Raw genomic sequence first — 27,870 nt, 5'->3', positions numbered from 1 at the left:
CCTCAGAGTGACCAAAATTGCCAATTTTACCGAGTTTTGCTTACTTAAAAGCTTCAATTTTGACCCATTTCAGGCACAGAAATAACTTTAAAAACACTTATTTTCGTTGACAAAGTCATAATTCACATCTAACAGTCATTTAGAGTCAAAAGATTAAATGTTAAAATTTTATCCATATTGACCATTTTGGGATCGTTCGATATGTCCGGAGTCATCGTTTTTCATCCGAAAATTGATTTTTTGGACTGTACCAAAAATGATTCAAAATGTCAATTGGATCGCGCCTAATGTTGAATAACCACTTTTTAAACCCTCACAGTGACCAAAATTGCCATTTTTACAGAGTTTTGATTACTCAAAAGCTTCAATTTTGACCCCTTTGAGGCACAGAAATGACTTTAAACACACTTATTTTAGTTGACAAAGTCATATTTCACATCCAACAGTCATTTAGAGTCAGAAGATTAAATGTTAAAATTTCATCATTATAGACCATTTTGTGAACGTTCAACAGGTATGGAGTCATTGTTTTTCATCCGAAAATTGATTTTTGGACTGTACCAAAAATGATTCAAAATGTCAATTGGATCGTGCCTCATGTTGAATAACCACTTTTTAAACCCTCACAGTGACCAAAATTGCCAATTTTACGGAGTTTTGCTTACTTAAAAGCTTCAATTTTGACCCATTTCAGGCACAGAAATAACTTTAAACACACTTATTTTCGTTGACAAAGTCATAATTCACATCCAACAGTCATTTAGAGTCAGAAGATTAAATGTTAAAATTTCATCATTATAGACCATTTTGTGAACGTTCAACATGTATGGAGTCATCGTTTTTCATCCGAAAATTGATTTTTTGGACTGTACCAAAAATGATTCAAAATGTCAATTGGATCGTGCCTCATGTTGAATAACCACTTTTTAAACCCTCACAGTGACCAAAATTGCCAATTTTACGGAGTTTTGCTTACTTAAAAGCTTCAATTTTGACCCATTTCAGGCACAGAAATAACTTTAAACACACTTATTTTCGTTGATAAAGTCATAATTCACATCCAACAGTCATTTAGAGTCAAAAGATTAAATGTTAAAATTTCATCATTATAGACCATTTTGGGAACGTTCGACAGGTCCGGAGTCATCGTTTTTCATCCGAAAATTGATTTTTTGGACTGTACCAAAAATGATTCAAAATGTCAATTGGATCGTGTCTCATGTTGAATAACCACTTTTTAAACCCTCGCAGTGACCAAAATTGCCATTTTTACAGAGTTTTGATTACTCAAAAGCTTCAATTTTGACCCCTTTGAGGCACGGAAATGACTTTAAACACACTTATTTTAGTTGACAAAGTCATATTTCACATCCAACAGTCATTTAGAGTCAAAACATTTAATGTTAAAATTTCATCATTATAGACCATTTTGGGAACGTTCGACAGGTCCGGAGTCATCGTTTTTCATCCGAAAATTGATTTTTTGGACTGTACCAAAAATGATTCAAAATGTCAATTGGATCGTGTCTCATGTTGAATAACCACTTTTTAAACCCTCACAGTGACCAAAATTGCCATTTTTACAGAGTTTTGATTACTCAAAAGCTTAAATTTTGACCCCTTTGAGGCACAGAAATGACTTTAAACACACTTATTTTAGTTGACAAAGTCATATTTCACATCCAACAGTCATTTAGAATCAGAAGATTAAATGTTAAAATTTCATCATTATAGACCATTTTGGGAACGTTCGACAGGTATGGAGTCATCGTTTTTCATCCGAAAATTGATTTTTTGGACTGTACCAAAAATGATTCAAAATGTCAATTGGATCGTGCCTCATGTTGAATAACCACTTTTTAAACCCTCACAGTGACCAAAATTGCCATTTTTACAGAGTTTTGATTACTCAAAAGCTTCAATTTTGACCCCTTTGAGGCACAGAAATGACTTTAAACACATTTATTTTAGTTGGCAAAGTCATAATTCACATCCAACAGTCATTTAGAGTCAAAAGATTAAATGTTAAAATTTCATCATTATAGACCATTTTGGGTACGTTCGACAGGTATGGAGTCATCGTTTTCCATCCGAAAATTGATTTTTTGGACTGTACCAAAAATGATTCAAAATGTCAATTGGATCGTGCCTCATGTTGAATAACCACTTTTTAAACCCTCACAGTGACCAAAATTGCAATTTTTACAGAGTTTTGATTACTCAAAAGCTTCAATTGTGACCCCTTTCAGGCACAGACATGACTTTAAACACACTTCTTTTAGTTGGCAAAGTCATAATTCACATCCAACAGTCATTTAGAGTCAAAAGATTAAATGTTAAAATTTCATCATTATAGACCATTTTGGGAACGTTCGACAGGTCCGGAGTCATCGTTTTTTATCCGAAAATTGATTTTTTGGACTGTACCAAAAATGATTCAAAATGTCAATTGGATCGTGCCTCATGTTGAATAACCACTTTTTAAACCCTCAGAGTGACCAAAATTGCCATTTTTACAGAGTTTTGATTACTCAAAAGCTTCAATTTTGACCCCTTTGAGGCACAGAAATGACTTTAAACACACTTATTTTAGTTGACAAAGTCATATTTCACATCCAACAGTCATTTAGAGTCAAAAGATTAAATGTTAAAATTTCATCATTATTGACCATTTTGGGAACGTTCGACAGGTCCGGAGTCATCGTTTTTCATCCAAAAATTGATTTTTTGGACTGTACCAAAAATGATTCAAAATGTCAATTGGATCGTGCCTCATGTTGAATAACCACTTTTTAAACCCTCACAGTGACCAAAATTGCCATTTTTACAGAGTTTTGATTACTCAAAAGCTTCAATTGTGACCCCTTTGAGGCACAGAAATGACTTTAAACACACTTATTTTCGTTGACAAAGTCATAATTCACATCCAACAGTCATTTAGAGTCAAAAGATTAAATGTTAAAATTTCATCATTATAGACCATTTTGGGAACGTTCGACAGGTCCGGAGTCATCGTTTTTCATCCGAAAATTGATTTTTTGGACTGTACCAAAAATGATTAAAAATGTCAATTGGATCGTGTCTCATGTTGAATAACCACTTTTTAAACCCTCACAATGACCAAAATTGCCATTTTTACAGAGTTTTGATTACTCAAAAGCTTCAATTTTGACCCCTTTGAGGCACAGAAATGACTTTAAACACACTTATTTTAGTTGACAAAGTCATAATTCACATCCAACAGTCATTTAGAGTCAAAAGATTAAATGTTAAAATTTCATCATTATAGACCATTTTGGGAACGTTCGACAGGTCCGGAGTCATCGTTTTTCATCCAAAAATTGATTTTTTGGACTTTACCAAAAATGATTCAAAATGTCAATTGGATCGTGCCTCATGTTAAATAACCACTTTTTAAACCCTCAGAATGACCAAAATTGCCATTTTAACAGAGTTTTGCTTACTCAAAAGCTTCAATTTTGACCCGTTTCAGGCACAGAAATGACTATAAACACACTTATTTTAGTTGACAAAGTCATAATTCACATCCAACAGTCATTTACAGTCAAAAGATTAAATGTTAAAATTTCATCCATATTGACCATTTTGGGATCGTTCGACATGTCCGGAGTCATCGTTTTTCATCCGAAAATGGATTTTTTGGACTGTACCAAAAATGATTCAAAATGTCAATTGGATCACGCCTAATGTTGAATAACCACTTTTTAAACCCTCACAGTGACCAAAATTGCCATTTTTACATAGTTTTGATTACTCAAAAGCTTCAATTTTGACCCCTTTGAGGCACAGAAATGACTTTAAACAAACTTATTTTAGTTGACAAAGTCATATTTCACATCCAACAGTCATTTAGAGTCAAAACATTTAATGTTAAAATTTCATCATTATAGACCATTTTGGGAACGTTCGACAGGTCCGGAGTCATCGTTTTTCATCCGAAAATTGATTTTTTGGACTGTACCAAAAATGATTCAAAATGTCAATTGGATCGCGCCTAATGTTGAATAACCACTTTTTAAACCCTCACAGTGACCAAAATTGCCATTTTTACAGAGTTTTGATTACTCAAAAGCTTCAATTTTGACCCATTTCAGGCACAGAAATAACTTTAAACACACTTATTTTCGTTGATAAAGTCATAATTCACATCCAACAGTCATTTAGAGTCAAAAGATTAAATGTTAAAATTTCATCATTATAGACCATTTTGGGAACGTTCGACAGGTCCGGAGTCATCGTTTTTCATCCGAAAATTGATTTTTTGGACTGTACCAAAAATGATTCAAAATGTCAATTGGATCGTGTCTCATGTTGAATAACCACTTTTTAAACCCTCACAGTGACCAAAATTGCCATTTTTACAGAGTTTTGATTACTCAAAAGCTTCAATTGTGACCCCTTTCAGGCACAGAAATGACTTTAAACACACTTATTTTAGTTGGCAAAGTCATAATTCACATCCAACAGTCATTTAGAGTCAAAAGATTAAATGTTAAAATTTCATCATTATAGACCATTTTGGGAACGTTCGACAGGTCCGGAGTCATCGTTTTTTATCCGAAAATTGATTTTTTGGACTGTACCAAAAATGATTCAAAATTTCAATTGGATCGTGCCTCATGTTGAATAACCACTTTTTAAACCCTCAGAGTGACCAAAATTGCCATTTTTACAGAGTTTTGATTACTCAAAAGCTTCAATTTTGACCCCTTTGAGGCACAGAAATGACTTTAAACACACTTATTTTAGTTGACAAAGTCATATTTCACATCCAACAGTCATTTAGAGTCAAAAGATTAAATGTTAAAATTTCATCATTATTGACCATTTTGGGAACGTTCGACAGGTCCGGAGTCATCGTTTTTCATCCAAAAATTGATTTTTTGGACTGTACCAAAAATGATTCAAAATGTCAATTGGATCGTGCCTCATGTTGAATAACCACTTTTTAAACCCTCACAGTGACCAAAATTGCCAATTTTACGGAGTTTTGCTTACTTAAAAGCTTCAATTTTGACCCATTTCAGGCACAGAAATAACTTTAAACACACTTATTTTCGTTGACAAAGTCATAATTCACATCCAACAGTCATTTAGAGTCAAAAGATTAAATGTTAAAATTTCATCATTATAGACCATTTTGGGAACGTTCGACAGGTCCGAGGTCATCGTTTTTCATCCAAAAATTGATTTTTTGGACTGTACCAAAAATGATTCAAAATGTCAATTGGATCGTGCCTCATGTTGAATAACCACTTTTTAAACCCTCACAGTGACCAAAATTGCCAATTTTACGGAGTTTTGCTTACTTAAAAGCTTCAATTTTGACCCATTTCAGGCACAGAAATAACTTTAAACACACTTATTTTCGTTGATAAAGTCATAATTCACATCCAACAGTCATTTAGAGTCAAAAGATTAAATGTTAAAATTTCATCATTATAGACCATTTTGGGAACGTTCGACAGGTCCGGAGTCATCGTTTTTCATCCGAAAATTGATTTTTTGGACTGTACCAAAAATGATTCAAAATGTCAATTGGATCGTGTCTCATGTTGAATAACCACTTTTTAAACCCTCACAATGACCAAAATTGCCATTTTTACAGAGTTTTGATTACTCAAAAGCTTCAATTTTGACCCCTTTGAGGCACAGAAATGACTTTAAACACATTTATTTTAGTTGGCAAAGTCATAATTCACACCCAACAGTCATTTAGAGTCAAAAGATTACATGTTAAAATTTCATCATTATAGACCATTTTGGGAACGTTCGACAGGTCCGGAGTCATCGTTTTTCATCCGAAAATTGATTTTTTGGACTGTACCAAAAATGATTCAAAATGTCAATTGGATCGTGTCTCATGTTGAATAACCACTTTTTAAACCCTCACAGTGACCAAAATTGCCATTTTTACGGAGTTTTGATTACTCAAAAGCTTCAATTTTGACCGCTTTGAGGCATAGAAATTACTTTAAACACACTTATTTTAGTTGACAAAGTCATATTTCACATCCAACAGTCATTTAGAGTCAAAAGATTAAATGTTAAAATTTCATCATTATAAACCATTTTGGGAACGTTCGACAGGTCCGGAGTCATCGTTTTTCATCCGAAAATTGATTTTTTGGACTGTACCAAAAATGATTCAAAATGTCAATTGGATCGTGCCTCATGTTGAATAACCACTTTTTAAACCCTCAGAGTGACCAAAATTGCCATTTTTACAGAGTTTTGCTTACTCAAAGCTTCAATTTTGACCCGTTTCAGGCACAGAAATGACTTTAAACACACTTATTTTAGTTGACAAAGTCATAATTCACATCCAACAGTCATTTAGAGTCAAAAGATTAAATGTTAAAATGTCATCATTATAGACCATTTTGGGAACGTTCGACAGGTCCGGAGTCATCGTTTTTCATCCGAAAATTGATTTTTTGGACTGTACCAAAAATGATTCAAAATGTCAATTGGATCGTGCCTCATGTTGAATAACCACTTTTTAAACCCTCACAGTGACCAAAATTGCCAATTTTACGGAGTTTTGCTTACTTAAAAGCTTCAATTTTGACCCATTTCAGGCACAGAAATAACTTCAAACTTACTTATTTTCGTTGATAAAGTCATAATTCACATCCAACACTCATTTAGAGTCAAAAGATTAAATGTTAAAATTTCATCATTAAAGACCATTTTGGGAACGTTCGACAGGTCCGGAGTCATCGTTTTTCATTTGAAAATTGATTTTTTGTACTGTACCAAAAATGATTCAAAATGTCAATTGGATCGTGTCTCATGTTGAATAACCACTTTTTAAACCCTCACAGTGACCAAAATTGCCATTTTTACAGAGTTTTGATTACTCAAAAGCTTCAATTTTGACCCCTTTGAGGCACAGAAATGACTTTAAACACACTTATTTTAGTTGACAAAGTCATAATTCACATCCAACAGTCATTTAGAGTCAAAAGATTAAATGTTAAAATTTCATCATTATAGACCATTTTGGGAACGTTCGACAGGTCCGGAGTCATCGTTTTTCATCCAAAAATTGATTTTTTGGACTTTACCAAAAATGATTCAAAATGTCAATTGGATCGTGCCTCATGTTAAATAACCACTTTTTAAACCCTCAGAATGACCAAAATTGCCATTTTAACAGAGTTTTGCTTACTCAAAAGCTTCAATTTTGACCCGTTTCAGGCACAGAAATGACTATAAACACACTTATTTTAGTTGACAAAGTCATAATTCACATCCAACAGTCATTTACAGTCAAAAGATTAAATGTTAAAATTTCATCCATATTGACCATTTTGGGATCGTTCGACATGTCCGGAGTCATCGTTTTTCATCCGAAAATGGATTTTTTGGACTGTACCAAAAATGATTCAAAATGTCAATTGGATCACGCCTAATGTTGAATAACCACTTTTTAAACCCTCACAGTGACCAAAATTGCCATTTTTACATAGTTTTGATTACTCAAAAGCTTCAATTTTGACCCCTTTGAGGCACAGAAATGACTTTAAACAAACTTATTTTAGTTGACAAAGTCATATTTCACATCCAACAGTCATTTAGAGTCAAAACATTTAATGTTAAAATTTCATCATTATAGACCATTTTGGGAACGTTCGACAGGTCCGGAGTCATCGTTTTTCATCCGAAAATTGATTTTTTGGACTGTACCAAAAATGATTCAAAATGTCAATTGGATCGCGCCTAATGTTGAATAACCACTTTTTAAACCCTCACAGTGACCAAAATTGCCATTTTTACAGAGTTTTGATTACTCAAAAGCTTCAATTTTGACCCATTTCAGGCACAGAAATAACTTTAAACACACTTATTTTCGTTGATAAAGTCATAATTCACATCCAACAGTCATTTAGAGTCAAAAGATTAAATGTTAAAATTTCATCATTATAGACCATTTTGGGAACGTTCGACAGGTCCGGAGTCATCGTTTTTCATCCGAAAATTGATTTTTTGGACTGTACCAAAAATGATTCAAAATGTCAATTGGATCGTGTCTCATGTTGAATAACCACTTTTTAAACCCTCACAGTGACCAAAATTGCCATTTTTACAGAGTTTTGATTACTCAAAAGCTTCAATTGTGACCCCTTTCAGGCACAGAAATGACTTTAAACACACTTATTTTAGTTGGCAAAGTCATAATTCACATCCAACAGTCATTTAGAGTCAAAAGATTAAATGTTAAAATTTCATCATTATAGACCATTTTGGGAACGTTCGACAGGTCCGGAGTCATCGTTTTTTATCCGAAAATTGATTTTTTGGACTGTACCAAAAATGATTCAAAATTTCAATTGGATCGTGCCTCATGTTGAATAACCACTTTTTAAACCCTCAGAGTGACCAAAATTGCCATTTTTACAGAGTTTTGATTACTCAAAAGCTTCAATTTTGACCCCTTTGAGGCACAGAAATGACTTTAAACACACTTATTTTAGTTGACAAAGTCATATTTCACATCCAACAGTCATTTAGAGTCAAAAGATTAAATGTTAAAATTTCATCATTATTGACCATTTTGGGAACGTTCGACAGGTCCGGAGTCATCGTTTTTCATCCAAAAATTGATTTTTTGGACTGTACCAAAAATGATTCAAAATGTCAATTGGATCGTGCCTCATGTTGAATAACCACTTTTTAAACCCTCACAGTGACCAAAATTGCCAATTTTACGGAGTTTTGCTTACTTAAAAGCTTCAATTTTGACCCATTTCAGGCACAGAAATAACTTTAAACACACTTATTTTCGTTGACAAAGTCATAATTCACATCCAACAGTCATTTAGAGTCAAAAGATTAAATGTTAAAATTTCATCATTATAGACCATTTTGGGAACGTTCGACAGGTCCGAGGTCATCGTTTTTCATCCAAAAATTGATTTTTTGGACTGTACCAAAAATGATTCAAAATGTCAATTGGATCGTGCCTCATGTTGAATAACCACTTTTTAAACCCTCACAGTGACCAAAATTGCCAATTTTACGGAGTTTTGCTTACTTAAAAGCTTCAATTTTGACCCATTTCAGGCACAGAAATAACTTTAAACACACTTATTTTCGTTGATAAAGTCATAATTCACATCCAACAGTCATTTAGAGTCAAAAGATTAAATGTTAAAATTTCATCATTATAGACCATTTTGGGAACGTTCGACAGGTCCGGAGTCATCGTTTTTCATCCGAAAATTGATTTTTTGGACTGTACCAAAAATGATTCAAAATGTCAATTGGATCGTGTCTCATGTTGAATAACCACTTTTTAAACCCTCACAATGACCAAAATTGCCATTTTTACAGAGTTTTGATTACTCAAAAGCTTCAATTTTGACCCCTTTGAGGCACAGAAATGACTTTAAACACACTTATTTTAGTTGACAAAGTCATAATTCACATCCAACAGTCATTTAGAGACAAAAGATTAAATGTTAAAATTTCATCATTATAGACCATTTTGGGAACGTTCGACAGGTCCGGAGTCATCGTTTTTCATCCAAAAATTGATTTTTTGGACTGTACCAAAAATGATTCAAAATGTCAATTGGATCGTGCCTCATGTTAAATAACCACTTTTTAAACCCTCAGAATGACCAAAATTGCCATTTTAACAGAGTTTTGCTTACTCAAAAGCTTCAATTTTGACCCGTTTCAGGCACAGAAATGACTATAAACACACTTATTTTAGTTGACAAAGTCATAATTCACATCCAACAGTCATTTACAGTCAAAAGATTAAATGTTAAAATTTCATCCATATTGACCATTTTGGGATCGTTCGACATGTCCTGAGTCATCGTTTTTCATCCGAAAATTGATTTTTTGGACTGTACCAAAAATGATTCAAAATGTCAATTGGATCACGCCTAATGTTGAATAACCACTTTTTAAACCCTCACAGTGACCAAAATTGCCATTTTTACAGAGTTTTGATTACTCAAAAGCTTCAATTTTGACCCCTTTGAGGCACAGAAATGACTTTAAACAAACTTATTTTAGTTGACAAAGTCATATTTCACATCCAACAGTCATTTAGAGTCAAAACATTTAATGTTAAAATTTCATCATTATAGACCATTTTGGGAACGTTCGACAGGTCCGGAGTCATCGTTTTTCATCCGAAAATTGATTTTTTGGACTGTACCAAAAATGATTCAAAATGTCAATTGGATCGTGCCTCATGTTGAATAACCACTTTTTAAACCCTCACAGTGACCAAAATTGCCAATTTTACGGAGTTTTGCTTACTTAAAAGCTTCAATTTTGACCCATTTCAGGCACAGAAATAACTTCAAACTTACTTATTTTCGTTGATAAAGTCATAATTCACATCCAACAGTCATTTAGAGTCAAAAGATTAAATGTTAAAATTTCATCATTAAAGACCATTTTGGGAACGTTCGACAGGTCCGGAGTCATCGTTTTTCATTTGAAAATTGATTTTTTGTACTGTACCAAAAATGATTCAAAATGTCAATTGGATCGTGTCTCATGTTGAATAACCACTTTTTAAACCCTCACAGTGACCAAAATTGCCATTTTTACAGAGTTTTGATTACTCAAAAGCTTCAATTTTGACCCCTTTGAGGCACAGAAATGACTTTAAACACACTTATTTTAGTTGACAAAGTCATAATTCACATCCAACAGTCATTTAGAGTCAAAAGATTAAATGTTAAAATTTCATCATTATAGACCATTTTGGGAACGTTCGACAGGTCCGGAGTCATCGTTTTTCATCCAAAAATTGATTTTTTGGACTGTACCAAAAATGATTCAAAATGTCAATTGGATCGTGCCTCATGTTAAATAACCACTTTTTAAACCCTCAGAATGACCAAAATTGCCATTTTTACAGAGTTTTGATTACTCAAAAGCTTAAATTTTGACCCCTTTGAGGCACAGAAATGACTTTAAACACACTTATTTTAGTTGACAAAGTCATATTTCACATCCAACAGTCATTTAGAGTCAAAACATTTAATGTTAAAATTTCATCATTATAGACCATTTTGGGAACGTTCGACAGGTCCGGAGTCATCGTTTTTCATCCGAAAATTGATTTTTTGGACTGTACCAAAAATGATTCAAAATGTCAATTGGATCGTGCCTCATGTTGAATAACCACTTTTTAAACCCTCACAGTGACCAAAATTGCCAATTTTACGGAGTTTTACTTACTTAAAAGCTTCAATTTTGACCCATTTCAGGCACAGAAATAACTTTAAACACACTTATTTTCGTTGATAAAGTCATAATTAACATCCAACAGTCATTTAGAGTCAAAAGATTAAATGTTAAAATTTCATCATTATAGACCATTTTGGCAACGTTCGACAGGTCCGGAGTCATCGTTTTTCATCCGAAAATTGATATTTTGGACTGTACCAAAAATGATTCAAAATGTCAATTGGATCGTGCCTCATGTTGAATAACCACTTTTTAAACCCTCAGAGTGACCAAAATTGCCAATTTTACCGAGTTTTGCTTACTTAAAAGCTTCAATTTTGACCCATTTCAGGCACAGAAATAACTTTAAAAACACTTATTTTCGTTGACAAAGTCATAATTCACATCTAACAGTCATTTAGAGTCAAAAGATTAAATGTTAAAATTTCATCCATATTGACCATTTTGGGATCGTTCGATATGTCCGGAGTCATCGTTTTTCATCCGAAAATTGATTTTTTGGACTGTACCAAAAATGATTCAAAATGTCAATTGGATCGCGCCTAATGTTGAATAACCACTTTTTAAACCCTCACAGTGACCAAAATTGCCATTTTTACAGAGTTTTGATTACTCAAAAGCTTCAATTTTGACCCCTTTGAGGCACAGAAATGACTTTAAACACACTTATTTTAGTTGACAAAGTCATATTTCACATCCAACAGTCATTTAGAGTCAGAAGATTAAATGTTAAAATTTCATCATTATAGACCATTTTGTGAACGTTCAACAGGTATGGAGTCATCGTTTTTCATCCGAAAATTGATTTTTGGACTGTACCAAAAATGATTCAAAATGTCAATTGGATCGTGCCTCATGTTGAATAACCACTTTTTAAACCCTCACAGTGACCAAAATTGCCAATTTTACGGAGTTTTGCTTACTTAAAAGCTTCAATTTTGACCCATTTCAGGCACAGAAATAACTTTAAACACACTTATTTTCGTTGACAAAGTCATAATTCACATCCAACAGTCATTTAGAGTCAGAAGATTAAATGTTAAAATTTCATCATTATAGACCATTTTGTGAACGTTCAACAGGTATGGAGTCATCGTTTTTCATCTGAAAATTGATTTTTTGGACTGTACCAAAAATGATTCAAAATGTCAATTGGATCGTGTCTCATGTTGAATAACCACTTTTTAAACCCTCACAGTGACCAAAATTGCCATTTTTACAGAGTTTTGATTACTCAAAAGCTTCAATTTTGACCCCTTTGAGGCATGGAAATGACTTTAAACACACTTATTTTAGTTGACAAAGTCATATTTCACATCCAACAGTCATTTAGAGTCAAAACATTTAATGTTAAAATTTCATCATTATAGACCATTTTGGGAACGTTCGACAGGTCCGGAGTCATCGTTTTTCATCCGAAAATTGATTTTTTGGACTGTACCAAAAATGATTCAAAATGTCAATTGGATCGTGTCTCATGTTGAATAACCACTTTTTAAACCCTCACAGTGACCAAAATTGCCATTTTTACAGAGTTTTGATTACTCAAAAGCTTAAATTTTGACCCCTTTGAGGCACAGAAATGACTTTAAACACACTTATTTTAGTTGACAAAGTCATATTTCACATCCAACAGTCATTTAGAGTCAGAAGATTAAATGTTAAAATTTCATCATTATAGACCATTTTGGGAACGTTCGACAGGTATGGAGTCATCGTTTTTCATCCGAAAATTGATTTTTTGGACTGTACCAAAAATGATTCAAAATGTCAATTGGATCGTGCCTCATGTTGAATAACCACTTTTTAAACCCTCACAGTGACCAAAATTGCCATTTTTACAGAGTTTTGATTACTCAAAAGCTTCAATTTTGACCCCTTTGAGGCACAGAAATGACTTTAAACACATTTATTTTAGTTGGCAAAGTCATAATTCACATCCAACAGTCATTTAGAGTCAAAAGATTAAATGTTAAAATTTCATCATTATAGACCATTTTGGGTACGTTCGACAGGTATGGAGTCATCGTTTTCCATCCGAAAATTGATTTTTTGGACTGTACCAAAAATGATTCAAAATGTCAATTGGATCGTGCCTCATGTTGAATAACCACTTTTTAAACCCTCACAGTGACCAAAATTGCAATTTTTACAGAGTTTTGATTACTCAAAAGCTTCAATTGTGACCCCTTTCAGGCACAGACATGACTTTAAACACACTTCTTTTAGTTGGCAAAGTCATAATTCACATCCAACAGTCATTTAGAGTCAAAAGATTAAATGTTAAAATTTCATCATTATAGACCATTTTGGGAACGTTCGACAGGTCCGGAGTCATCGTTTTTTATCCGAAAATTGATTTTTTGGACTGTACCAAAAATGATTCAAAATGTCAATTGGATCGTGCCTCATGTTGAATAACCACTTTTTAAACCCTCAGAGTGACCAAAATTGCCATTTTTACAGAGTTTTGATTACTCAAAAGCTTCAATTTTGACCCCTTTGAGGCACAGAAATGACTTTAAACACACTTATTTTAGTTGACAAAGTCATATTTCACATCCAACAGTCATTTAGAGTCAAAAGATTAAATGTTAAAATTTCATCATTATTGACCATTTTGGGAACGTTCGACAGGTCCGGAGTCATCGTTTTTCATCCAAAAATTGATTTTTTGGACTGTACCAAAAATGATTCAAAATGTCAATTGGATCGTGCCTCATGTTGAATAACCACTTTTTAAACCCTCACAGTGACCAAAATTGCCATTTTTACAGAGTTTTGATTACTCAAAAGCTTCAATTGTGACCCCTTTGAGGCACAGAAATGACTTTAAACACACTTATTTTCGTTGACAAAGTCATAATTCACATCCAACAGTCATTTAGAGTCAAAAGATTAAATGTTAAAATTTCATCATTATAGACCATTTTGGGAACGTTCGACAGGTCCGGAGTCATCGTTTTTCATCCAAAAATTGATTTTTTGGACTTTACCAAAAATGATTCAAAATGTCAATTGGATCGTGCCTCATGTTAAATAACCACTTTTTAAACCCTCAGAATGACCAAAATTGCCATTTTAACAGAGTTTTGCTTACTCAAAAGCTTCAATTTTGACCCGTTTCAGGCACAGAAATGACTATAAACACACTTATTTTAGTTGACAAAGTCATAATTCACATCCAACAGTCATTTACAGTCAAAAGATTAAATGTTAAAATTTCATCCATATTGACCATTTTGGGATCGTTCGACATGTCCGGAGTCATCGTTTTTCATCCGAAAATGGATTTTTTGGACTGTACCAAAAATGATTCAAAATGTCAATTGGATCACGCCTAATGTTGAATAACCACTTTTTAAACCCTCACAGTGACCAAAATTGCCATTTTTACATAGTTTTGATTACTCAAAAGCTTCAATTTTGACCCCTTTGAGGCACAGAAATGACTTTAAACAAACTTATTTTAGTTGACAAAGTCATATTTCACATCCAACAGTCATTTAGAGTCAAAACATTTAATGTTAAAATTTCATCATTATAGACCATTTTGGGAACGTTCGACAGGTCCGGAGTCATCGTTTTTCATCCGAAAATTGATTTTTTGGACTGTACCAAAAATGATTCAAAATGTCAATTGGATCGCGCCTAATGTTGAATAACCACTTTTTAAACCCTCACAGTGACCAAAATTGCCATTTTTACAGAGTTTTGATTACTCAAAAGCTTCAATTTTGACCCATTTCAGGCACAGAAATAACTTTAAACACACTTATTTTCGTTGATAAAGTCATAATTCACATCCAACAGTCATTTAGAGTCAAAAGATTAAATGTTAAAATTTCATCATTATAGACCATTTTGGGAACGTTCGACAGGTCCGGAGTCATCGTTTTTCATCCGAAAATTGATTTTTTGGACTGTACCAAAAATGATTCAAAATGTCAATTGGATCGTGTCTCATGTTGAATAACCACTTTTTAAACCCTCACAGTGACCAAAATTGCCATTTTTACAGAGTTTTGATTACTCAAAAGCTTCAATTGTGACCCCTTTCAGGCACAGAAATGACTTTAAACACACTTATTTTAGTTGGCAAAGTCATAATTCACATCCAACAGTCATTTAGAGTCAAAAGATTAAATGTTAAAATTTCATCATTATAGACCATTTTGGGAACGTTCGACAGGTCCGGAGTCATCGTTTTTTATCCGAAAATTGATTTTTTGGACTGTACCAAAAATGATTCAAAATTTCAATTGGATCGTGCCTCATGTTGAATAACCACTTTTTAAACCCTCAGAGTGACCAAAATTGCCATTTTTACAGAGTTTTGATTACTCAAAAGCTTCAATTTTGACCCCTTTGAGGCACAGAAATGACTTTAAACACACTTATTTTAGTTGACAAAGTCATATTTCACATCCAACAGTCATTTAGAGTCAAAAGATTAAATGTTAAAATTTCATCATTATTGACCATTTTGGGAACGTTCGACAGGTCCGGAGTCATCGTTTTTCATCCAAAAATTGATTTTTTGGACTGTACCAAAAATGATTCAAAATGTCAATTGGATCGTGCCTCATGTTGAATAACCACTTTTTAAACCCTCACAGTGACCAAAATTGCCAATTTTACGGAGTTTTGCTTACTTAAAAGCTTCAATTTTGACCCATTTCAGGCACAGAAATAACTTTAAACACACTTATTTTCGTTGACAAAGTCATAATTCACATCCAACAGTCATTTAGAGTCAAAAGATTAAATGTTAAAATTTCATCATTATAGACCATTTTGGGAACGTTCGACAGGTCCGAGGTCATCGTTTTTCATCCAAAAATTGATTTTTTGGACTGTACCAAAAATGATTCAAAATGTCAATTGGATCGTGCCTCATGTTGAATAACCACTTTTTAAACCCTCACAGTGACCAAAATTGCCAATTTTACGGAGTTTTGCTTACTTAAAAGCTTCAATTTTGACCCATTTCAGGCACAGAAATAACTTTAAACACACTTATTTTCGTTGATAAAGTCATAATTCACATCCAACAGTCATTTAGAGTCAAAAGATTAAATGTTAAAATTTCATCATTATAGACCATTTTGGGAACGTTCGACAGGTCCGGAGTCATCGTTTTTCATCCGAAAATTGATTTTTTGGACTGTACCAAAAATGATTCAAAATGTCAATTGGATCGTGTCTCATGTTGAATAACCACTTTTTAAACCCTCACAATGACCAAAATTGCCATTTTTACAGAGTTTTGATTACTCAAAAGCTTCAATTTTGACCCCTTTGAGGCACAGAAATGACTTTAAACACACTTATTTTAGTTGACAAAGTCATAATTCACATCCAACAGTCATTTAGAGACAAAAGATTAAATGTTAAAATTTCATCATTATAGACCATTTTGGGAACGTTCGACAGGTCCGGAGTCATCGTTTTTCATCCAAAAATTGATTTTTTGGACTGTACCAAAAATGATTCAAAATGTCAATTGGATCGTGCCTCATGTTAAATAACCACTTTTTAAACCCTCAGAATGACCAAAATTGCCATTTTAACAGAGTTTTGCTTACTCAAAAGCTTCAATTTTGACCCGTTTCAGGCACAGAAATGACTATAAACACACTTATTTTAGTTGACAAAGTCATAATTCACATCCAACAGTCATTTACAGTCAAAAGATTAAATGTTAAAATTTCATCCATATTGACCATTTTGGGATCGTTCGACATGTCCTGAGTCATCGTTTTTCATCCGAAAATTGATTTTTTGGACTGTACCAAAAATGATTCAAAATGTCAATTGGATCACGCCTAATGTTGAATAACCACTTTTTAAACCCTCACAGTGACCAAAATTGCCATTTTTACAGAGTTTTGATTACTCAAAAGCTTCAATTTTGACCCCTTTGAGGCACAGAAATGACTTTAAACAAACTTATTTTAGTTGACAAAGTCATATTTCACATCCAACAGTCATTTAGAGTCAAAACATTTAATGTTAAAATTTCATCATTATAGACCATTTTGGGAACGTTCGACAGGTCCGGAGTCATCGTTTTTCATCCGAAAATTGATTTTTTGGACTGTACCAAAAATGATTCAAAATGTCAATTGGATCGTGCCTCATGTTGAATAACCACTTTTTAAACCCTCACAGTGACCAAAATTGCCAATTTTACGGAGTTTTGCTTACTTAAAAGCTTCAATTTTGACCCATTTCAGGCACAGAAATAACTTCAAACTTACTTATTTTCGTTGATAAAGTCATAATTCACATCCAACAGTCATTTAGAGTCAAAAGATTAAATGTTAAAATTTCATCATTAAAGACCATTTTGGGAACGTTCGACAGGTCCGGAGTCATCGTTTTTCATTTGAAAATTGATTTTTTGTACTGTACCAAAAATGATTCAAAATGTCAATTGGATCGTGTCTCATGTTGAATAACCACTTTTTAAACCCTCACAGTGACCAAAATTGCCATTTTTACAGAGTTTTGATTACTCAAAAGCTTCAATTTTGACCCCTTTGAGGCACAGAAATGACTTTAAACACACTTATTTTAGTTGACAAAGTCATAATTCACATCCAACAGTCATTTAGAGTCAAAAGATTAAATGTTAAAATTTCATCATTATAGACCATTTTGGGAACGTTCGACAGGTCCGGAGTCATCGTTTTTCATCCAAAAATTGATTTTTTGGACTGTACCAAAAATGATTCAAAATGTCAATTGGATCGTGCCTCATGTTAAATAACCACTTTTTAAACCCTCAGAATGACCAAAATTGCCATTTTTACAGAGTTTTGATTACTCAAAAGCTTAAATTTTGACCCCTTTGAGGCACAGAAATGACTTTAAACACACTTATTTTAGTTGACAAAGTCATATTTCACATCCAACAGTCATTTAGAGTCAAAACATTTAATGTTAAAATTTCATCATTATAGACCATTTTGGGAACGTTCGACAGGTCCGGAGTCATCGTTTTTCATCCGAAAATTGATTTTTTGGACTGTACCAAAAATGATTCAAAATGTCAATTGGATCGTGCCTCATGTTGAATAACCACTTTTTAAACCCTCACAGTGACCAAAATTGCCAATTTTACGGAGTTTTACTTACTTAAAAGCTTCAATTTTGACCCATTTCAGGCACAGAAATAACTTTAAACACACTTATTTTCGTTGATAAAGTCATAATTAACATCCAACAGTCATTTAGAGTCAAAAGATTAAATGTTAAAATTTCATCATTATAGACCATTTTGGCAACGTTCGACAGGTCCGGAGTCATCGTTTTTCATCCGAAAATTGATATTTTGGACTGTACCAAAAATGATTCAAAATGTCAATTGGATCGTGCCTCATGTTGAATAACCACTTTTTAAACCCTCAGAGTGACCAAAATTGCCAATTTTACCGAGTTTTGCTTACTTAAAAGCTTCAATTTTGACCCATTTCAGGCACAGAAATAACTTTAAAAACACTTATTTTCGTTGACAAAGTCATAATTCACATCTAACAGTCATTTAGAGTCAAAAGATTAAATGTTAAAATTTCATCCATATTGACCATTTTGGGATCGTTCGATATGTCCGGAGTCATCGTTTTTCATCCGAAAATTGATTTTTTGGACTGTACCAAAAATGATTCAAAATGTCAATTGGATCGCGCCTAATGTTGAATAACCACTTTTTAAACCCTCACAGTGACCAAAATTGCCATTTTTACAGAGTTTTGATTACTCAAAAGCTTCAATTTTGACCCCTTTGAGGCACAGAAATGACTTTAAACACACTTATTTTAGTTGACAAAGTCATATTTCACATCCAACAGTCATTTAGAGTCAGAAGATTAAATGTTAAAATTTCATCATTATAGACCATTTTGTGAACGTTCAACAGGTATGGAGTCATCGTTTTTCATCCGAAAATTGATTTTTGGACTGTACCAAAAATGATTCAAAATGTCAATTGGATCGTGCCTCATGTTGAATAACCACTTTTTAAACCCTCACAGTGACCAAAATTGCCAATTTTACGGAGTTTTGCTTACTTAAAAGCTTCAATTTTGACCCATTTCAGGCACAGAAATAACTTTAAACACACTTATTTTCGTTGACAAAGTCATAATTCACATCCAACAGTCATTTAGAGTCAGAAGATTAAATGTTAAAATTTCATCATTATAGACCATTTTGTGAACGTTCAACAGGTATGGAGTCATCGTTTTTCATCTGAAAATTGATTTTTTGGACTGTACCAAAAATGATTCAAAATGTCAATTGGATCGTGTCTCATGTTGAATAACCACTTTTTAAACCCTCACAGTGACCAAAATTGCCATTTTTACAGAGTTTTGATTACTCAAAAGCTTCAATTTTGACCCCTTTGAGGCATGGAAATGACTTTAAACACACTTATTTTAGTTGACAAAGTCATATTTCACATCCAACAGTCATTTAGAGTCAAAACATTTAATGTTAAAATTTCATCATTATAGACCATTTTGGGAACGTTCGACAGGTCCGGAGTCATCGTTTTTCATCCGAAAATTGATTTTTTGGACTGTACCAAAAATGATTCAAAATGTCAATTGGATCGTGTCTCATGTTGAATAACCACTTTTTAAACCCTCACAGTGACCAAAATTGCCATTTTTACAGAGTTTTGATTACTCAAAAGCTTAAATTTTGACCCCTTTGAGGCACAGAAATGACTTTAAACACACTTATTTTAGTTGACAAAGTCATATTTCACATCCAACAGTCATTTAGAGTCAGAAGATTAAATGTTAAAATTTCATCATTATAGACCATTTTGGGAACGTTCGACAGGTATGGAGTCATCGTTTTTCATCCGAAAATTGATTTTTTGGACTGTACCAAAAATGATTCAAAATGTCAATTGGATCGTGCCTCATGTTGAATAACCACTTTTTAAACCCTCACAGTGACCAAAATTGCCATTTTTACAGAGTTTTGATTACTCAAAAGCTTCAATTTTGACCCCTTTGAGGCACAGAAATGACTTTAAACACATTTATTTTAGTTGGCAAAGTCATAATTCACATCCAACAGTCATTTAGAGTCAAAAGATTAAATGTTAAAATTTCATCATTATAGACCATTTTGGGTACGTTCGACAGGTATGGAGTCATCGTTTTCCATCCGAAAATTGATTTTTTGGACTGTACCAAAAATGATTCAAAATGTCAATTGGATCGTGCCTCATGTTGAATAACCACTTTTTAAACCCTCACAGTGACCAAAATTGCAATTTTTACAGAGTTTTGATTACTCAAAAGCTTCAATTGTGACCCCTTTCAGGCACAGACATGACTTTAAACACACTTCTTTTAGTTGGCAAAGTCATAATTCACATCCAACAGTCATTTAGAGTCAAAAGATTAAATGTTAAAATTTCATCATTATAGACCATTTTGGGAACGTTCGACAGGTCCGGAGTCATCGTTTTTTATCCGAAAATTGATTTTTTGGACTGTACCAAAAATGATTCAAAATGTCAATTGGATCGTGCCTCATGTTGAATAACCACTTTTTAAACCCTCAGAGTGACCAAAATTGCCATTTTTACAGAGTTTTGATTACTCAAAAGCTTCAATTTTGACCCCTTTGAGGCACAGAAATGACTTTAAACACACTTATTTTAGTTGACAAAGTCATATTTCACATCCAACAGTCATTTAGAGTCAAAAGATTAAATGTTAAAATTTCATCATTATTGACCATTTTGGGAACGTTCGACAGGTCCGGAGTCATCGTTTTTCATCCAAAAATTGATTTTTTGGACTGTACCAAAAATGATTCAAAATGTCAATTGGATCGTGCCTCATGTTGAATAACCACTTTTTAAACCCTCACAGTGACCAAAATTGCCATTTTTACAGAGTTTTGATTACTCAAAAGCTTCAATTGTGACCCCTTTGAGGCACAGAAATGACTTTAAACACACTTATTTTCGTTGACAAAGTCATAATTCACATCCAACAGTCATTTAGAGTCAAAAGATTAAATGTTAAAATTTCATCATTATAGACCATTTTGGGAACGTTCGACAGGTCCGGAGTCATCGTTTTTCATCCGAAAATTGATTTTTTGGACTGTACCAAAAATGATTAAAAATGTCAATTGGATCGTGTCTCATGTTGAATAACCACTTTTTAAACCCTCACAATGACCAAAATTGCCATTTTTACAGAGTTTTGATTACTCAAAAGCTTCAATTTTGACCCCTTTGAGGCACAGAAATGACTTTAAACACACTTATTTTAGTTGACAAAGTCATAATTCACATCCAACAGTCATTTAGAGTCAAAAGATTAAATGTTAAAATTTCATCATTATAGACCATTTTGGGAACGTTCGACAGGTCCGGAGTCATCGTTTTTCATCCAAAAATTGATTTTTTGGACTTTACCAAAAATGATTCAAAATGTCAATTGGATCGTGCCTCATGTTAAATAACCACTTTTTAAACCCTCAGAATGACCAAAATTGCCATTTTAACAGAGTTTTGCTTACTCAAAAGCTTCAATTTTGACCCGTTTCAGGCACAGAAATGACTATAAACACACTTATTTTAGTTGACAAAGTCATAATTCACATCCAACAGTCATTTACAGTCAAAAGATTAAATGTTAAAATTTCATCCATATTGACCATTTTGGGATCGTTCGACATGTCCGGAGTCATCGTTTTTCATCCGAAAATGGATTTTTTGGACTGTACCAAAAATGATTCAAAATGTCAATTGGATCACGCCTAATGTTGAATAACCACTTTTTAAACCCTCACAGTGACCAAAATTGCCATTTTTACATAGTTTTGATTACTCAAAAGCTTCAATTTTGACCCCTTTGAGGCACAGAAATGACTTTAAACAAACTTATTTTAGTTGACAAAGTCATATTTCACATCCAACAGTCATTTAGAGTCAAAACATTTAATGTTAAAATTTCATCATTATAGACCATTTTGGGAACGTTCGACAGGTCCGGAGTCATCGTTTTTCATCCGAAAATTGATTTTTTGGACTGTACCAAAAATGATTCAAAATGTCAATTGGATCGCGCCTAATGTTGAATAACCACTTTTTAAACCCTCACAGTGACCAAAATTGCCATTTTTACAGAGTTTTGATTACTCAAAAGCTTCAATTTTGACCCATTTCAGGCACAGAAATAACTTTAAACACACTTATTTTCGTTGATAAAGTCATAATTCACATCCAACAGTCATTTAGAGTCAAAAGATTAAATGTTAAAATTTCATCATTATAGACCATTTTGGGAACGTTCGACAGGTCCGGAGTCATCGTTTTTCATCCGAAAATTGATTTTTTGGACTGTACCAAAAATGATTCAAAATGTCAATTGGATCGTGTCTCATGTTGAATAACCACTTTTTAAACCCTCACAGTGACCAAAATTGCCATTTTTACAGAGTTTTGATTACTCAAAAGCTTCAATTGTGACCCCTTTCAGGCACAGAAATGACTTTAAACACACTTATTTTAGTTGGCAAAGTCATAATTCACATCCAACAGTCATTTAGAGTCAAAAGATTAAATGTTAAAATTTCATCATTATAGACCATTTTGGGAACGTTCGACAGGTCCGGAGTCATCGTTTTTTATCCGAAAATTGATTTTTTGGACTGTACCAAAAATGATTCAAAATTTCAATTGGATCGTGCCTCATGTTGAATAACCACTTTTTAAACCCTCAGAGTGACCAAAATTGCCATTTTTACAGAGTTTTGATTACTCAAAAGCTTCAATTTTGACCCCTTTGAGGCACAGAAATGACTTTAAACACACTTATTTTAGTTGACAAAGTCATATTTCACATCCAACAGTCATTTAGAGTCAAAAGATTAAATGTTAAAATTTCATCATTATTGACCATTTTGGGAACGTTCGACAGGTCCGGAGTCATCGTTTTTCATCCAAAAATTGATTTTTTGGACTGTACCAAAAATGATTCAAAATGTCAATTGGATCGTGCCTCATGTTGAATAACCACTTTTTAAACCCTCACAGTGACCAAAATTGCCAATTTTACGGAGTTTTGCTTACTTAAAAGCTTCAATTTTGACCCATTTCAGGCACAGAAATAACTTTAAACACACTTATTTTCGTTGACAAAGTCATAATTCACATCCAACAGTCATTTAGAGTCAAAAGATTAAATGTTAAAATTTCATCATTATAGACCATTTTGGGAACGTTCGACAGGTCCGAGGTCATCGTTTTTCATCCAAAAATTGATTTTTTGGACTGTACCAAAAATGATTCAAAATGTCAATTGGATCGTGCCTCATGTTGAATAACCACTTTTTAAACCCTCACAGTGACCAAAATTGCCAATTTTACGGAGTTTTGCTTACTTAAAAGCTTCAATTTTGACCCATTTCAGGCACAGAAATAACTTTAAACACACTTATTTTCGTTGATAAAGTCATAATTCACATCCAACAGTCATTTAGAGTCAAAAGATTAAATGTTAAAATTTCATCATTATAGACCATTTTGGGAACGTTCGACAGGTCCGGAGTCATCGTTTTTCATCCGAAAATTGATTTTTTGGACTGTACCAAAAATGATTCAAAATGTCAATTGGATCGTGTCTCATGTTGAATAACCACTTTTTAAACCCTCACAATGACCAAAATTGCCATTTTTACAGAGTTTTGATTACTCAAAAGCTTCAATTTTGACCCCTTTGAGGCACAGAAATGACTTTAAACACACTTATTTTAGTTGACAAAGTCATAATTCACATCCAACAGTCATTTAGAGACAAAAGATTAAATGTTAAAATTTCATCATTATAGACCATTTTGGGAACGTTCGACAGGTCCGGAGTCATCGTTTTTCATCCAAAAATTGATTTTTTGGACTGTACCAAAAATGATTCAAAATGTCAATTGGATCGTGCCTCATGTTAAATAACCACTTTTTAAACCCTCAGAATGACCAAAATTGCCATTTTAACAGAGTTTTGCTTACTCAAAAGCTTCAATTTTGACCCGTTTCAGGCACAGAAATGACTATAAACACACTTATTTTAGTTGACAAAGTCATAATTCACATCCAACAGTCATTTACAGTCAAAAGATTAAATGTTAAAATTTCATCCATATTGACCATTTTGGGATCGTTCGACATGTCCTGAGTCATCGTTTTTCATCCGAAAATTGATTTTTTGGACTGTACCAAAAATGATTCAAAATGTCAATTGGATCACGCCTAATGTTGAATAACCACTTTTTAAACCCTCACAGTGACCAAAATTGCCATTTTTACAGAGTTTTGATTACTCAAAAGCTTCAATTTTGACCCCTTTGAGGCACAGAAATGACTTTAAACAAACTTATTTTAGTTGACAAAGTCATATTTCACATCCAACAGTCATTTAGAGTCAAAACATTTAATGTTAAAATTTCATCATTATAGACCATTTTGGGAACGTTCGACAGGTCCGGAGTCATCGTTTTTCATCCGAAAATTGATTTTTTGGACTGTACCAAAAATGATTCAAAATGTCAATTGGATCGTGCCTCATGTTGAATAACCACTTTTTAAACCCTCACAGTGACCAAAATTGCCAATTTTACGGAGTTTTGCTTACTTAAAAGCTTCAATTTTGACCCATTTCAGGCACAGAAATAACTTCAAACTTACTTATTTTCGTTGATAAAGTCATAATTCACATCCAACAGTCATTTAGAGTCAAAAGATTAAATGTTAAAATTTCATCATTAAAGACCATTTTGGGAACGTTCGACAGGTCCGGAGTCATCGTTTTTCATTTGAAAATTGATTTTTTGTACTGTACCAAAAATGATTCAAAATGTCAATTGGATCGTGTCTCATGTTGAATAACCACTTTTTAAACCCTCACAGTGACCAAAATTGCCATTTTTACAGAGTTTTGATTACTCAAAAGCTTCAATTTTGACCCCTTTGAGGCACAGAAATGACTTTAAACACACTTATTTTAGTTGACAAAGTCATAATTCACATCCAACAGTCATTTAGAGTCAAAAGATTAAATGTTAAAATTTCATCATTATAGACCATTTTGGGAACGTTCGACAGGTCCGGAGTCATCGTTTTTCATCCAAAAATTGATTTTTTGGACTGTACCAAAAATGATTCAAAATGTCAATTGGATCGTGCCTCATGTTAAATAACCACTTTTTAAACCCTCAGAATGACCAAAATTGCCATTTTTACAGAGTTTTGATTACTCAAAAGCTTAAATTTTGACCCCTTTGAGGCACAGAAATGACTTTAAACACACTTATTTTAGTTGACAAAGTCATATTTCACATCCAACAGTCATTTAGAGTCAAAACATTTAATGTTAAAATTTCATCATTATAGACCATTTTGGGAACGTTCGACAGGTCCGGAGTCATCGTTTTTCATCCGAAAATTGATTTTTTGGACTGTACCAAAAATGATTCAAAATGTCAATTGGATCGTGCCTCATGTTGAATAACCACTTTTTAAACCCTCACAGTGACCAAAATTGCCAATTTTACGGAGTTTTACTTACTTAAAAGCTTCAATTTTGACCCATTTCAGGCACAGAAATAACTTTAAACACACTTATTTTCGTTGATAAAGTCATAATTAACATCCAACAGTCATTTAGAGTCAAAAGATTAAATGTTAAAATTTCATCATTATAGACCATTTTGGCAACGTTCGACAGGTCCGGAGTCATCGTTTTTCATCCGAAAATTGATATTTTGGACTGTACCAAAAATGATTCAAAATGTCAATTGGATCGTGCCTCATGTTGAATAACCACTTTTTAAACCCTCAGAGTGACCAAAATTGCCAATTTTACCGAGTTTTGCTTACTTAAAAGCTTCAATTTTGACCCATTTCAGGCACAGAAATAACTTTAAAAACACTTATTTTCGTTGACAAAGTCATAATTCACATCTAACAGTCATTTAGAGTCAAAAGATTAAATGTTAAAATTTCATCCATATTGACCATTTTGGGATCGTTCGATATGTCCGGAGTCATCGTTTTTCATCCGAAAATTGATTTTTTGGACTGTACCAAAAATGATTCAAAATGTCAATTGGATCGCGCCTAATGTTGAATAACCACTTTTTAAACCCTCACAGTGACCAAAATTGCCATTTTTACAGAGTTTTGATTACTCAAAAGCTTCAATTTTGACCCCTTTGAGGCACAGAAATGACTTTAAACACACTTATTTTAGTTGACAAAGTCATATTTCACATCCAACAGTCATTTAGAGTCAGAAGATTAAATGTTAAAATTTCATCATTATAGACCATTTTGTGAACGTTCAACAGGTATGGAGTCATCGTTTTTCATCCGAAAATTGATTTTTGGACTGTACCAAAAATGATTCAAAATGTCAATTGGATCGTGCCTCATGTTGAATAACCACTTTTTAAACCCTCACAGTGACCAAAATTGCCAATTTTACGGAGTTTTGCTTACTTAAAAGCTTCAATTTTGACCCATTTCAGGCACAGAAATAACTTTAAACACACTTATTTTCGTTGACAAAGTCATAATTCACATCCAACAGTCATTTAGAGTCAGAAGATTAAATGTTAAAATTTCATCATTATAGACCATTTTGTGAACGTTCAACAGGTATGGAGTCATCGTTTTTCATCTGAAAATTGATTTTTTGGACTGTACCAAAAATGATTCAAAATGTCAATTGGATCGTGTCTCATGTTGAATAACCACTTTTTAAACCCTCACAGTGACCAAAATTGCCATTTTTACAGAGTTTTGATTACTCAAAAGCTTCAATTTTGACCCCTTTGAGGCATGGAAATGACTTTAAACACACTTATTTTAGTTGACAAAGTCATATTTCACATCCAACAGTCATTTAGAGTCAAAACATTTAATGTTAAAATTTCATCATTATAGACCATTTTGGGAACGTTCGACAGGTCCGGAGTCATCGTTTTTCATCCGAAAATTGATTTTTTGGACTGTACCAAAAATGATTCAAAATGTCAATTGGATCGTGTCTCATGTTGAATAACCACTTTTTAAACCCTCACAGTGACCAAAATTGCCATTTTTACAGAGTTTTGATTACTCAAAAGCTTAAATTTTGACCCCTTTGAGGCACAGAAATGACTTTAAACACACTTATTTTAGTTGACAAAGTCATATTTCACATCCAACAGTCATTTAGAGTCAGAAGATTAAATGTTAAAATTTCATCATTATAGACCATTTTGGGAACGTTCGACAGGTATGGAGTCATCGTTTTTCATCCGAAAATTGATTTTTTGGACTGTACCAAAAATGATTCAAAATGTCAATTGGATCGTGCCTCATGTTGAATAACCACTTTTTAAACCCTCACAGTGACCAAAATTGCCATTTTTACAGAGTTTTGATTACTCAAAAGCTTCAATTTTGACCCCTTTGAGGCACAGAAATGACTTTAAACACATTTATTTTAGTTGGCAAAGTCATAATTCACATCCAACAGTCATTTAGAGTCAAAGATTAAATGTTAAAATTTCATCATTATAGACCATTTTGGGTACGTT

This window comes from Lissotriton vulgaris, unplaced genomic scaffold (genome assembly GCF_964263255.1).
Source record: "Lissotriton vulgaris unplaced genomic scaffold, aLisVul1.2 SCAFFOLD_184, whole genome shotgun sequence".
NCBI classification, from domain to species: Eukaryota; Metazoa; Chordata; class Amphibia; order Caudata; family Salamandridae; genus Lissotriton; species Lissotriton vulgaris.
This window is presented reverse-complemented; position numbering follows the sequence as displayed.